At 33.3% G+C, this 13,640-nt stretch overlaps 1 pseudogene across 1 annotated transcript in view; it reads right to left on the reverse strand.

The window, feature by feature from the left end:
• Positions 1-12,349, reverse strand: part of LOC143243656 (endothelin-converting enzyme homolog) — a 15,549-nt pseudogene extending 3,200 nt beyond the window's left edge. The window contains exons 1-6 of the transcript XR_013024697.1: positions 12,297-12,349; positions 8,694-9,004; positions 5,636-5,847; positions 4,448-4,575; positions 2,489-2,707; positions 661-781 (exon numbers count right to left, since the gene is read on the reverse strand). The product of XR_013024697.1 is annotated as an endothelin-converting enzyme homolog (transcript). The remainder of the gene's footprint in view (positions 1-660; positions 782-2,488; positions 2,708-4,447; positions 4,576-5,635; positions 5,848-8,693; positions 9,005-12,296) is intronic.
• Between the last annotated feature and the right edge of the window lie 1,291 nt (positions 12,350-13,640).

Genomic DNA, 13,640 nt, shown 5'->3' on the forward strand with positions numbered 1-13,640 from the left:
CCTCAAATTTTATAATCATTAGACAAAGTTAACCTGTTCAGTGCTGTAGGAGGATAACTTGTCCAAGCGATCAGTAACCAGTGCTATGGACAGTTAATTGTTCTCAATAATACCTAACTTCAATGCTAGATGTCAGAACCATACATGCATTTATTACTACCCTGATTGTTTCACTTTGATCAAAATGGCGTCCGCGAAAAAAGTTACAAATTGAAGAAACGCATAGAGCTACCGTAGCTGCTGAAAAAAATACTGGCAGTCAACAGGTTAAAAAAAAAGAAAAAAAGTAGGGAAAACACAGGTAGATAAATTAAATGAAATAACAGTTTAAAATGAAAAGAAAAACATGCAGAGTGAATAAACTAATAGATACAACTTACAGATTAAAATAAGAAGAATCAAATCAAATGAAATGACAGGTAAAACTAAAGAGGAAAACCACGACCAGTCAAATAAACAAAACTAAGAACTACAGATAAAATATATATTAGGAAGATTTAAAAAATAAGGAAGGGCAAAACACAAGTAGTTAAATTAGGTAAAGAACAAAGTGATGAAGAAAAGAAACAAAGGTATATGAATTCGTTCAAGAAAGACAAATAAAAAAAACATGTATATATATATACATTAGACAAACAAATGAACAAAATATATTTATACTTACATTTGCAAGTTTTGTCTCAAGTTCAATAACATCAGACATTTGACGACTCACTTCTCTTTCATCAGCCCCTAACAAACTTCCAACTATTGTCATATATTTCAAGTAAGCTCCCAAGATCTTGAAAGTACAAACAAACACCAGTGGTTAAAAGGTACAATTTATTATTTCAAATTAAGTTTACAATATTTAATGTATAAAGTCTTACACTGCACCTTCATGGCACCGATTGTTCATGGAACCATGGAAACATTTAAATTACATATTATCTTTCCCATGATTTAGAAAAAAAAATTGTAGCATTTCAATTTATATGTTATTAATTACTACAAGCTTTGTATTCTAAAGATGGCTGGTGTGGGTTTTAAAACTTTAATTTAATACATTACAGAACAATGTTTCGACCTTCTCAGGTCATCTTTGGGTTAACAAAAAACACAACCCAAAGATGGCCTGAGAATATCAAAACATTTTATTTTAAAGTTTTAAATACCCATACCAGCCATCTTTAGAATATATTTTTACTTCAAGTGGGTTTCTTGTCTTCATTTAGCAGAACTTCACATTCCTACCAGTTTTATGTAACTTCTCTTCAAGCTAATGATGAATCTGTGACAGTTTGACAAATAATATATTTTCAGGTAATAATATTAAAAAGCCTTCATTTTTTATTACATGATAAAAGTTAATTAAAAATGAGTTTGACAATGTTTTCTGCCACATCATTTATGTTTTACAGAAAATTTTTAAATCTTGTTTTTATGACAACATCACTTGATGAATTAGGCAAGTCTTCAGAACACAAAAATTGGAAAACAAGGAAATATAGATAAATAATAATTATGCTTAATCATTCATGAAAAATGCATTGGTTTCCCCCTTCAGCATAAGTATTAATATTTTTTCCACATTATATATGCTCTACACATCTTGTGAAGTAATATTTTATGCAATATTGATACAACAGAAGTTTGTTTTTATGGTTGACAAAGATTTAGATAATTTATATGCCTTCCTGATGCAACCTTGAATCTCATTCAAGAATATAATTAATTTTGAAAGATCATACTAGTGGCTGATTATTCTTCAAATAGTGAAACAGTGCCTGATAAATATATTTTTTAATCATTCCCTGGTTTCTGGTCACCCAGTGGATCCTTTTCTGGGATTTGAACAATATTTTAAATACATAAAATCTAATTAATTTCATGTTTTCATCTTAATGACTTTTTATTCTGAAATAATATTTTCACACCTAATTATTTAACTTTGTACATTTTGCCCTTCTGTCTAATTATTTTTTGGATCTTGTTCCAATGACTATAGCTACATTCCACATTTACACCTGTTGCCCGAGTTTTTTACATACACGTCTTTATTACAGTGTATGATAAATATACTCAAACTTTTTCTGATGTTTGATTCATTTACTACATCCCACTTTGTGTGTGATTATTTCTCAGAAAAACCCAGAATTCTGTATTACTCTCTAATCATACTTCGGGTATTGAATTAATGTTAGATTCCCCAAATATCTCGTGCGAGATATTTTCACTTTATGAAATATTCCTCAAAACTTGATCATTTCAAAAGATGCTGTCTTGATGCCATATCATTTCCTTCTTCAATTTGGTTATGTGCCTCATTCTTTCATCTGTATCAGTTTACTTTCTAAGTACTTTCCTGATGACTGATTGTTGTTCAGTTGTTTTTTTTTTCAGAATATTGTTCTGGTACCTGATTAATTTTCAGATTCAGTTTGAATGTTTGCTCAGTTTTTGTGTATTGTTATTTTACAATCCTGAACAATTATAACATACCACACACCTCATCATCTAGGGTTTTGTTTAAATAATAATCTCGGGAAGGCAGATTTATTGCTCCTTGGTCCACCTGGAGGATGTTGAGTGATGAATTCTTCTCATCTTCTCCTACGTGCCACAAAAAAAAGCCTCCTTGATTGTAGGTGTTATGAATCAGTGTTAGAGTATTTTGAAAGTTCCAGTTCTCAACATCAAAATCCCCCGTGATGTTCCAGCCACCAATCTACAAGTAATAAACATACTTTTGATTCAAATCAGTTTTACTACTTTTGTGAGAAAAATTATTAAGGCAAACTATCCATACATGCAAGCCTCACATGTAGTGTCTAGGTCCCTGAATAACATAAAACAGTTTCAGTTGAAACATATATTATTACTTCTCAGGGACAAGACACAAACAGAGAGATTTCTTTTAACTTCTGTTTCGATTAAAGTTTCAGCATTTCTAGAGTCAAACTAAAAATAACAAATTAAACTAATAACTTATACTACTGGGCACTTTGGTTTAGAACACTGCAGAGTTAAGTTTTAGTTTCAATACAATCTTGGTGTTTGGAGAGCACTGTAGTCCCATATGCCTGTTTGATTTGTCAAAGAAAAGTCAAATCTTAGAAAAACAAAGTTTAAAATTATGTTTTGAGACTTGTTTGAAATGGAAGTTATAAATTAAATTTGTAAATATTTTTCATTACTAATGCTATCATTAATCAAAATAAGTCACTCACTGTAAGAAACTGCCATGAAAAACTGTTGTGTGACCAGAAATTTAAATCGGTTTTTTAATTAGCTGTTGTGATTTTACATCATGAAATGAGAAGCAAATGGGATACAGTGTTTTAATAAAATCACTCTTGAAGCTGTGATGTTCTTTCTTGTTTCCAATCATTAAAAAAAAAATGTCGTTTAACATCTGAAACAGACCAGTTTGGCTGATTTAATATCTGAAACAGACCAGTTTGACTGATTTAACATCTGAAACAAACCAGTTTGGCTGATTTAACATCTGAAACAAACCAGTTTGGCTGATTTAACATCTGAATCAGACCAGTTTGGCTGATTCATCTTGTACATCTTCCAGTGTTTGATTATTTCCAATGAAACTTAAGTTCAATCAAGTACAAAACAGAAACTTTATTACTGTGCATGTACCAGAGTCATTTGAAGTTTAAAACAAGCTATAATTGAAAGTTAATACCATAATAGTAGTATTCTGCATCATATTTCTTTTCAATATAATATAAATTAAGTTCGAGATAAGACAGAAAACCTTAACCTGTTATTGCTCTGTGTTCATAAGACAAGAAACATTTACCTTCATAGTTCTGTATGCAGATAAAAGGTAAAAAGTCATAACATGCTCTGTGTTCAAGGAAGAAACAAGAAATCCTAACCTTTTGCTACTCAATGTTCTTTCATTGCTCTGTGTCTGTTATGATACAGTTCAAGGGTCAAAAGTCAATAGTACATAATAGTATGCTCATCAAAATAGTCGAAACTTAAGCAACACCCATGCATAAATATATATATTTACTAAAAGGCAGTAGTTAAGGTTTGATGAATAAGTCTCTTATTATTGCATCTTTCAATGTCCAGTACAATGTATTCATATACAGTGTTATTTTGTAACAATTTTGTTGATTAATATTGTCTCATTTTAACCAACCCACAGTGAAATGTGTTGTTAATTTCATAGTTCTGGAAAGTAAACCTCCTAACTCACTTCATGCATCCCTCATTCAAGTATACTGTTATTTTTATGGTTAACCCTTTGTAACTTCAGTCAACCCACGCTGAATATATATTATTTTTTAATTCTCTGGATTAAGCTTTGGTCACTTGAGTCAAACCTTACGTGATTTAAATATATGTTACATGCGACTCATAACTCAGAGATGTGTCTAACAACAGGAAAAAAAATCACCCAGAAAACATTTTTTTGTTGAGAGTTCAAAATATTACTCACTTTTTTAATGAAATCCCTAAGAGGCTTGGCTCCTAGATTTTCCAACATACCATTTTTATCAAGACATGAATGGTAGTAAATTCGGGCATTTCTTTCTGCCTCACTTTTGTGTTGGATAGACTCATCCTCTGAAGTGAAAAAAAAAAACCTTATCGTTTGTCTTTCCTAACGAGATGAGGAGCACGAACAACCGTACTATAATAAATTACATGATAAAAGAAAATGCTGTGGCACTGTTCGAAACTAATACTAGTAATATTATTCACAGTGTTTTGAAGCATTATTTTCAATTTTTTAAGGATATAGGTCCATACGAGACGCAGATCTCCTCTGTGCTTTGGTCTTTTTGGACTCTTTTTTAACACATCCAAGAGTTTGCACATCCCTGGTTAACTTTACACTGCAGAATGTTTTTATGGCAAATAAGGCAATAGAAATTAATAAATGTTAACAATCACTTTTATTTTAATTAAGTTTTCCTCTGGCGAGAAGCTATTTCATAATTTTTGTTTGTTAAGTACAAAGCTACAAAATAGATTGTCTGTGTTTCGCCCAAAACAGATGTCGATACTAAATTTTTCATTTTGTAGTCCCTCAGACCCACCATTGAACCAGTAGTGAGGAAGTAGAGGATGATATATCTCTGATTGGTTCTCGTGCTGCTGTGATTTATTAAGCCTACTGACAAGTTGTAAGTATTATAACGTTTTATTCTAAACGGAAAAAATCAAAAAATCTTGCAACTCGCATGCTAGTTTGTATTTAGTATATTATATATATTGAGGTGAGGTTAGTTTTAAACATATATTTTATTTTTTTTAAAAAGCGTATTCCGTTTTCGTCATAAATTTCACATAATGATTCGTTGTATGTAAATTCTAATGTAACACTTTTCAGTTCTCGCCCATTTATGTTTTACTATGATTATTTCTAGTTATTGGTAGCGAGTATATTAAGTTGTATATAATAGAGGTATTTGATATTTAAAAGTATAAGAAAGCAAAAACAGGTAGGAAATAAAGAGCATACCCATAATAAACAGTTTCGACCGCTGTTAACGTGGCATTGTATATGATGCTACGTTAACAGCGGTACAATGAGGTAATGTGTATTCTTTATTTCATTTACACTTGTAGCTGACTTAATGTATATATTTGATTGTATTGTTTAAAATTTGATATTGTTTACCTAAAATGTTCTTTAATATCAGTTTGTTTTCTCCCACAATTTTGCGAAAGCTCCCCATATGAGGTTCCCCTCAGGCAATGGATTGGATTTAATCCACCCTCCACAAGAGTACTGGTAGAAGTCGTCACAAGGATTCACAGTGTGATCCATTGCATTAATGATGGCACTGGCGACTGTGACACACGCTGGGGTAAGGCAGTAAGGCAGATTCCCTAGAAAAAAAATTGAAAAGTTGTACTTTAAACAAAATATAGGCCCGGCATGGCCAGGTGGTTAAGACATTCGACTCATAATCAGAGGATCGCGGGTTCGACTCCTCGTCACACCAAACATGCTCGCTCTTTCAAACATGGGGGTGTTGTAATGTAACGGCCAATCCCACTATGCGTTGGTAAAAGAGTAGCCAAAGAGTTGGCGGTGGATGGTGATAACTAGCTGCCTTCCCTCTAGTCTTACACTGCTAAATTAGGAACGGCTAGCGCAGATGACCCTCGTGTAGCTTTGCACGAAATTAAAAACAAACAAACAAATAAACCATGAATACGCCACGAATTCATTTCACGAACGATCTTAATTTTGAGTGGCACACAAAGAAACGTATAGACATTTGGCTGCCTCGAATGCACTTTTCCTTCTTTCTTCGTAAAGCTTGACTTCGTAAAACTGATTTGTTTCAGCTGGCTATGAAATGTGAAGTTAGGGTATACTATGATAGAACTTGCCCAGAACTAAATGCTAGTTCAGATGTAACGTAAGTTAAACAAATATTTGCAAGGTGTTATTTAATTTCTACTAAAATAAAGACGTGGTCGTCAGGCACTAATAAAAGATGAAAACCAATCCGGTAAATACAAAAGCTGGAGGAGTAGAATAATTGTGGTTTTGTTATGAACGTTTCTTTCTGAGAGCTACATACTCGTATTCAGTGGTATATTTCATTCTATTGAATTGGTGTGTGTGTCATCATTATAATTTATAATGGGAAAAACTTTCAGTTGTGGGGGCGTCATAATGTGACGGTCAATCCCACTATTCGTTGGTAAAAAGAGTAGCCCAAGAGTTGGCGGTGGGTGGTGATGACTAGCTTCCTTCCCTCTTGCCTTACACTGCTAAATTAAGGACAGCTAGCGCAGATAGCCCTCGTGTAGCTTTGCGCGAAATTCAAAAAACACGAAACGTACATCTTTTAAACCTGTTTTTCAAATGGAATCAGGACCGGGGCGACGTGTTTTGCCGCCCCATGCAAGTATTAACCGTTCCGCTCACTCATTTTTCTAGTTCTTCCGCCATAGTAGGAATTATACACAATTATGCACTGAAGAACCTGCCGCCCTGCGGAAGTGCACGTGCAGCACCCTCGGTGGCACCGTCCTTGAATGTAACATTATAATTATGTCTAAACGATAAATATTGAACTGAGATTGTAATTTTTCATGTACGTACATCTTAAGATAAAACATGTATGTTTTTAAATATAAATACATACACAAAAGTTTTATTGTTTATTTCATGTTCGTGCTTGTATTTAACAACATTGACTCAGAGAAATTTATGAAGTCTTCCTGAGGGTTTGGTTTGAATTTAGCGCAAAACAACACGAGGGCTATCTGCGCTAGCCGTCCTCAATTTAGTAGTGTAAGACTAGAAGGAAGGCAACTAGTCATCACCACCCACCTCAAACTCTTGGGATACTCTTTTACTAACGCACAGTGGGATTGACCGTCACATTATAATGCTCCCACGGCTGAAAGGGCGAGCATGTTTGGTGTGAAGGGGGTTCGAACCCGCGACCCTCAGGTGACGAGTCGAGTACCTTAACCACCTGGCCTGCCACCATAGTTTGTTGCTATAGTTACTCAATAACAATTCCCTTCAGTTGCTTGTTTGTTTGTTTGTTAAAATCACGCGAAGCTACTGAAGAGCTATCTGCAAAATAAAAGTGACAGACTTAGAGAAAGCAAATATTGAACACCAGCAACGAATAATGGAATAATCAGCTACATTATAACTCTCGATGTCTGAAAAGACGAGCATGTTTGGTGACTGAATTTGAATCCGTGACTCACGTACTTTGAGTCGAGTGTCCTAACCATTAGGTCGTGCAAGGCTCAGTTCACGTGAAGTGATATCTGAAAATATCGAGTTATTTTAAAGTTGCTTTCGCAGGTTTTTTAAAAAAATCATACCCCACTTTATTCATTTAGTTTCTAATAATAACTGAGGAAAGCATGTTTATTTCTGCACTGAAAGCTAGTTTTATATGGCCTTTTATTTACTGTTAGTTGATCAAGTACCGTTTTATTCGTTTATAAGACGATTCGCTTATAAGACGGGTCCCAACTTCACCTGAGAGATTGTCGATATTCTGTTTAGACTCGTTTATAAGACGAAGGAAGGAAATCTTTATTGATTCTTCTTCGTTAGCACTGTGGATGCATTGTGCTTACCGGTATGACGTTATAGGGAAAAACGAAGTCCCGCGCGCCCTTCAACGAACGATGCGCTGACTCACAATCACAGATCTAATAATAACAAGATAGCTCACTTCCCTATTTTCACTGTCTGAAATATCTGCACAGTTCTGAGTGAACTAAATTTATTTTCTATGTCTGTAGACCTCGCCTATAAGACGGGCCCCCCAATTTGAGCCCGAAATCTCGAGGAAAAATCCCCGTCTTATAAGCGAGTAAACACGGTACCTTATAGCAAAACTACTAGCTCTGTATTTTATTTCTGTATTTGTGTCATATAGTTTAGTTTAAGTGGATTTGTAGTCACATGACATGTTAAATTTAAAGTTTTCCAATGTTAGAGGTCATCTGAAGTTTACAAGACTTTATACAATTATTATTATCTATCTAATTTTTGCCCCCCGCTAGTACAGCGGTAAGTCTACGGATTTACAACGCTAAAATCAGGGGTTCGATTCCCCTCGGTGGGCTCAGCAGATAGCCCGATGTGGCTTTGCTATAAGAAAAAACACAACTGTATAATTTATGATAGGTTAATATGTGTGTGTATTTCAACGTAAACCCCGACCTAAGAATACTATTCTTACCATTTTTAAGAGGAAGTTTCTGAACAACTTTCAAAAGCGACGGTTGTGATTGAGCACCCAAGACGGCTGACAGGATGATGACTGCTAGTACCAAAGTAAGCGATAACACTATCAGGAGTTTTTCCAAGGGGGAAGCCCTCTGCCAGAAATTTCGTTTGTGGTGAGGGTAACTTACATCAGGCGATCCTCCCACCGTTCCCCCTTGACTACTCCCAGGCCCCACACCTTCAGCTACGAAGGCATCTGTTGAAAAATTATTGGTATTACCAATTTCAGCTTCTTCAAACTCTGTTTTTTTTATAGTTGGGCATCTGCAAGGAAATAAAAACCATAATGAAATTATGGTGTGCGTGTATTTTTTTGTCAAATATAGACCAATATTATCCAAATGTTTTTATGTTAGAGCTTTGCAACTTGTAATTTTTACGACTTTTAGAATAAGAACCGGGTGTCTACATCTATCAGTAAATAAGTCAGAATTGTTATCAGGTTTTTTTTTAACTGTAAACTATAATATTTTACAAACTTTGAACAACTCAGCAAAGTAAAATATTATAGAATCAAATAATCCCGAGCTCGACTTTGATGACAATCTAATGTTTTTGGATTTTCCAGATGAACATTAATGTACACTTACGTTAAAACACTTATTTTATCAGAAAACATATATTTTGAAGGTTTCAATGATAATTTTCTATAATCAAATATATTATAATGCTTTTCATGATATAAAACTGTGTTAAAATATGGCATCTAACATTATGTTACTGGATTTAAAGTGAGCTTTATTAAGCAAACGAAGAATTGTTTTAGTTGTGGTTGCATGATAACTGTATAATATTACTTTGGATGAAAACTCAAAACTCAGTTGAGTATTTCTGAGAAGTTCTAAACCACTAGACGACACGTTGTTGCTTTGCGCCATAAAATGCCAAACTTACCTGTGTTTGCCGCGAATATCGAGCCCAACACTTTAGCGTTATATAAGCCCCCAAAATTATGTTTACCACTTAGTTATCGAGGGACTTTTTACAAAGAACAGACGATTTTAATATACGCTAGTAAAGTAGGCCTCTTTTATAATAATAACACAGGGATCTGAAACTAATACTGCTACCAAACCTGACAACAGAGTCTTAAATTTGACCTAATGTCAACTAGGGGGGGGAAAATATAACCATCTTCGTCTTTAACTGTTGTCTATAGATCAGAGTTAATAAACGGGCACGATCTATTTGGTTATCAGCATAATACGTATAGACTGATTGTATTGCGTTTGCTTACAATAAACTACTCATTAATTACACCGCATTGGACTTTAATTAATTACTGAGTGCAAATATCGTGTCTCTTCGTGCCTAAACTGATTTTACTGCTTTAGTACATATATTAGAAAGTATTAAAACAGTTGTGGCTGCGATAATTAAGCCCGCCTTGTGAAAAGATCACGTAACATAGATTTAATCGTTGATTTAGGTTTTATACTATCAATGGGCAGAAATGACCTAGATCGTTACCATTCAAACTTCGCTCCATTTTTTTCTGTAGTACTTAATAAAAACGCTCTCGGACGTAGTAGTAGGAATACACATCGATTTAATGGGTTTTGGTATTTAGATAAAGAAAAATAGCTCCAGTAAACCTTTCCAAATAGCACAATTTTCACTCTTTCCAACAATACTGTTGTGTTGTAATTATGTTCCTCTTATAAAACTGGAACTAAAACTTATAAATTCAAACTCTTTACTGAAATATCTTCCATCTCTATGGTAAATAAGCCTTTGGCAGTAATGCGCATACGTATTACGTAAGCGAGACGATCATCCAAGTTCTGTCCTTCTTGCCAAGTCCTTATAATTCTCGCGTGTTGAGCAAGGCAGATGTTTTGGGTGATATTACTGGTTTGATTGCTTTCTTGGTCATTATAGCAATTTACCTTGTTTATTTCGTTTAGTGAAAGTAACTTTGTGTGTGTACTTGTTGTGACTCAAAAAATATTAATGTTTACAGTAGTTTTAGAATGTTTTTACGAGGTATCACGGAAAAACCCGAGCGGTGTTCCGATTGAGTCCGTTTGTTAAAACTTTATAAACTAAGAGTGAATCAGTATATACAGGATTGGAGAAGAAACTATTTCTCAAGAAAATGTGGCATTTGAATAAATTACCAACAGTTTGACTCGTAAATATAAGTAGAGCAAACATACAGTGGTGGAAGTAGTTTCGATTTCTCATCTGAACAGTATTAGTGTCAGCCCTACTTTCCCACATTCTACATAAATAAATATTGATCGTTTGTGCGGACGAAACTTGAACATATGTACACTGAAATTTTTAAACTAACGGCTACTACAGTTTCATAGAAAAATAAATAAATCAAAGTTTGATCTAAAACCAGATTTTAGGTTGTGTGAATCCTACCAACCTGAAACAAGGAACTGTTTTACAGCAATGTAACATCAAACCTAGCAAGACTGTTAAAACCGTTGTGATAAGTCGAAATGTAAAACGAACTTGAGCCGTATCAGACCGTCCAGATTTTACGTCATAAAGTACACCTAATGAACTGTTAAAAAGTGCTTTAAATGTTAACTAACCCTTAATCGTGGTAATAAAAATCATCAGTGGATTATGGTATCTTATTTTGAAATGAAAGACCGTATAAAGAAACCCAGTAACCCGGTAAGTTCAACTTTCCTACATCCACTTATCACAAGTGTACGGATTATTGCGTTTATTTTTTAACGCTAATTTTTTCCTGTTAACCTCGTATACTTTGTAACATCGTGTATGCAATCACAGCATTACAAATAAACCTCCTCACATAAGAACTAAATAAACCAATCATTTGATGAGTGCTTGAAGTTTATATAAACAAGTATTCATAAGATGGTTAGTTTAAAACATAACGGACAAGAATCCTGTCGACTTTCAAAATACCAAGATTATTGCTATAAAGCCAGTTACCTCAATTAAACAACCCGCCCAAAGGTATCTACCATTAGAGTCTATTAAAAATACAGCAGAGAGGAAATCCATCTGTACTACGAAGTACTACGGTTTCCACCCATTGGTGCCTGACTGAAACTAAATGTTATTTTGCAGTTTTTGTGTTTCTTTTTAAGTGCAACGAACATTATTATGTTCCAAATGATAATAATATCACTTTTATCCATTCTGAATGTAGAGTAACAATACAAAGAAAACAGTTTAAGACATTTGACCTGTGCTAGTGTTGTTAGTGCAAGAACTGTTGGGGGTATGTAATGGTGCGTGATATGTTCTTGTAGCAGAAATTCATTCTTTTTTGTTAATTTTATTAGAACATTAAGTCACATTCAGCATATAAGCCCGCGTGATATTGCTGATCATGTCTCTAAAACCTCCAATACTTCATTTCGATCTCGATGAAAACAAACAAGAGTTCTTCCAAGAAATTAATGAAACAATTCGCCATGTTCGAACTGAATAAATTGGTTGAAAAACCATAACAGTGACTTAGATGAACTTCCATGACCATAATAATCAAGAGAACTTCATCTAATTCAACACCCTTTGGAAGAACTTGAACATTACTTTGGTCCAACACCTGTGCACTACATACAGCCCACACTCTTTGATGAATGGACTACAATCGAACAAGACACCTTTTGGCATCCCGTGAAAGGTATTTAGTGCCGAATCTAAACTATTATCATGGCAGAAAAAAAAGTAGTTCCACCAAGATATTTGATACAATTTCAATAAAGTAACAACTCATTATAATATTTATAGATGTACACATTTATAGATATATCCTACTAAAATACATTAGAGTAGATGTACACATTTATAGATATATCCTACTAAAATACATTAGTGTAGATGTACACATTTATAGATATATCCTACTAAAATACATTAGTGTTGATGTACACATAGATATATCCTACTAAAATACATTAGTGTTGATGTACACATTTATAGATATATCCTACTAAAATACATTAGAGTAGATGTACACATTTATAGATATATCCTACTAAAATACATTAGTGTTGATGTACACATTTATAGATATATCCTACTAAAATACATTAATGTAGATGTACACATTTATAGATATATCCTACTAAAATACATTAGTGTTGATGTACACATTTATAGATATATCCTACTAAAATACATTAGTGTTGATGTACACATTTATAGATATATCCTACTAAAATACATTAGTGTAGATGTACACATTTATAGATATATCCTACTAAAATACATTAGTGTAGATGTACACAGTTATAGATATATCCTACTAAAATACATTAGTGTTGATGTACACATTTATAGATATATCCTACTAAAATACATTAGTGTAGATGTACACATAGATATATCCTACTAAAATACATTAGTGTTGATGTACACATAGATATATCCTACTAAAATACATTAGTGTTGATGTACACATTTATAGATATATCCTACTAAAATACATTAGTGTAGATGTACACATAGATATATCCTACTAAAATACATTAGTGTTGATGTACACATTTATAGATATATCCTACTAAAATACATTAGTGTTGATGTACACATTTATAGATATATCCTACTAAAATACATTAGTGTAGATGTACACATTTATAGATATATCCTACTAAAATACATTAATGTAGATGTACACATTTATAGATATATCCTACTAAAATACATTAGTGTAGATGTACACATAGATATATCCTACTAAAATACATTAGTGTTGATGTACACATTTATAGATATATCCTACTAAAATACATTAGTGTAGATGTACACATAGATATATCCTACTAAAATACATTAGTGTTGATGTACACATTTATAGATATATCCTACTAAAATACATTAGTGTTGATGTACACATTTATAGATATATCCTACTAAAATACATTAGTGTAGATGTACACATAGATATATCCTACTAAAA

Source organism: Tachypleus tridentatus, unplaced genomic scaffold (genome assembly GCF_004210375.1).
Source record: "Tachypleus tridentatus isolate NWPU-2018 unplaced genomic scaffold, ASM421037v1 Hic_cluster_3, whole genome shotgun sequence".
NCBI lineage: Eukaryota > Metazoa > Arthropoda > Merostomata > Xiphosura > Limulidae > Tachypleus > Tachypleus tridentatus.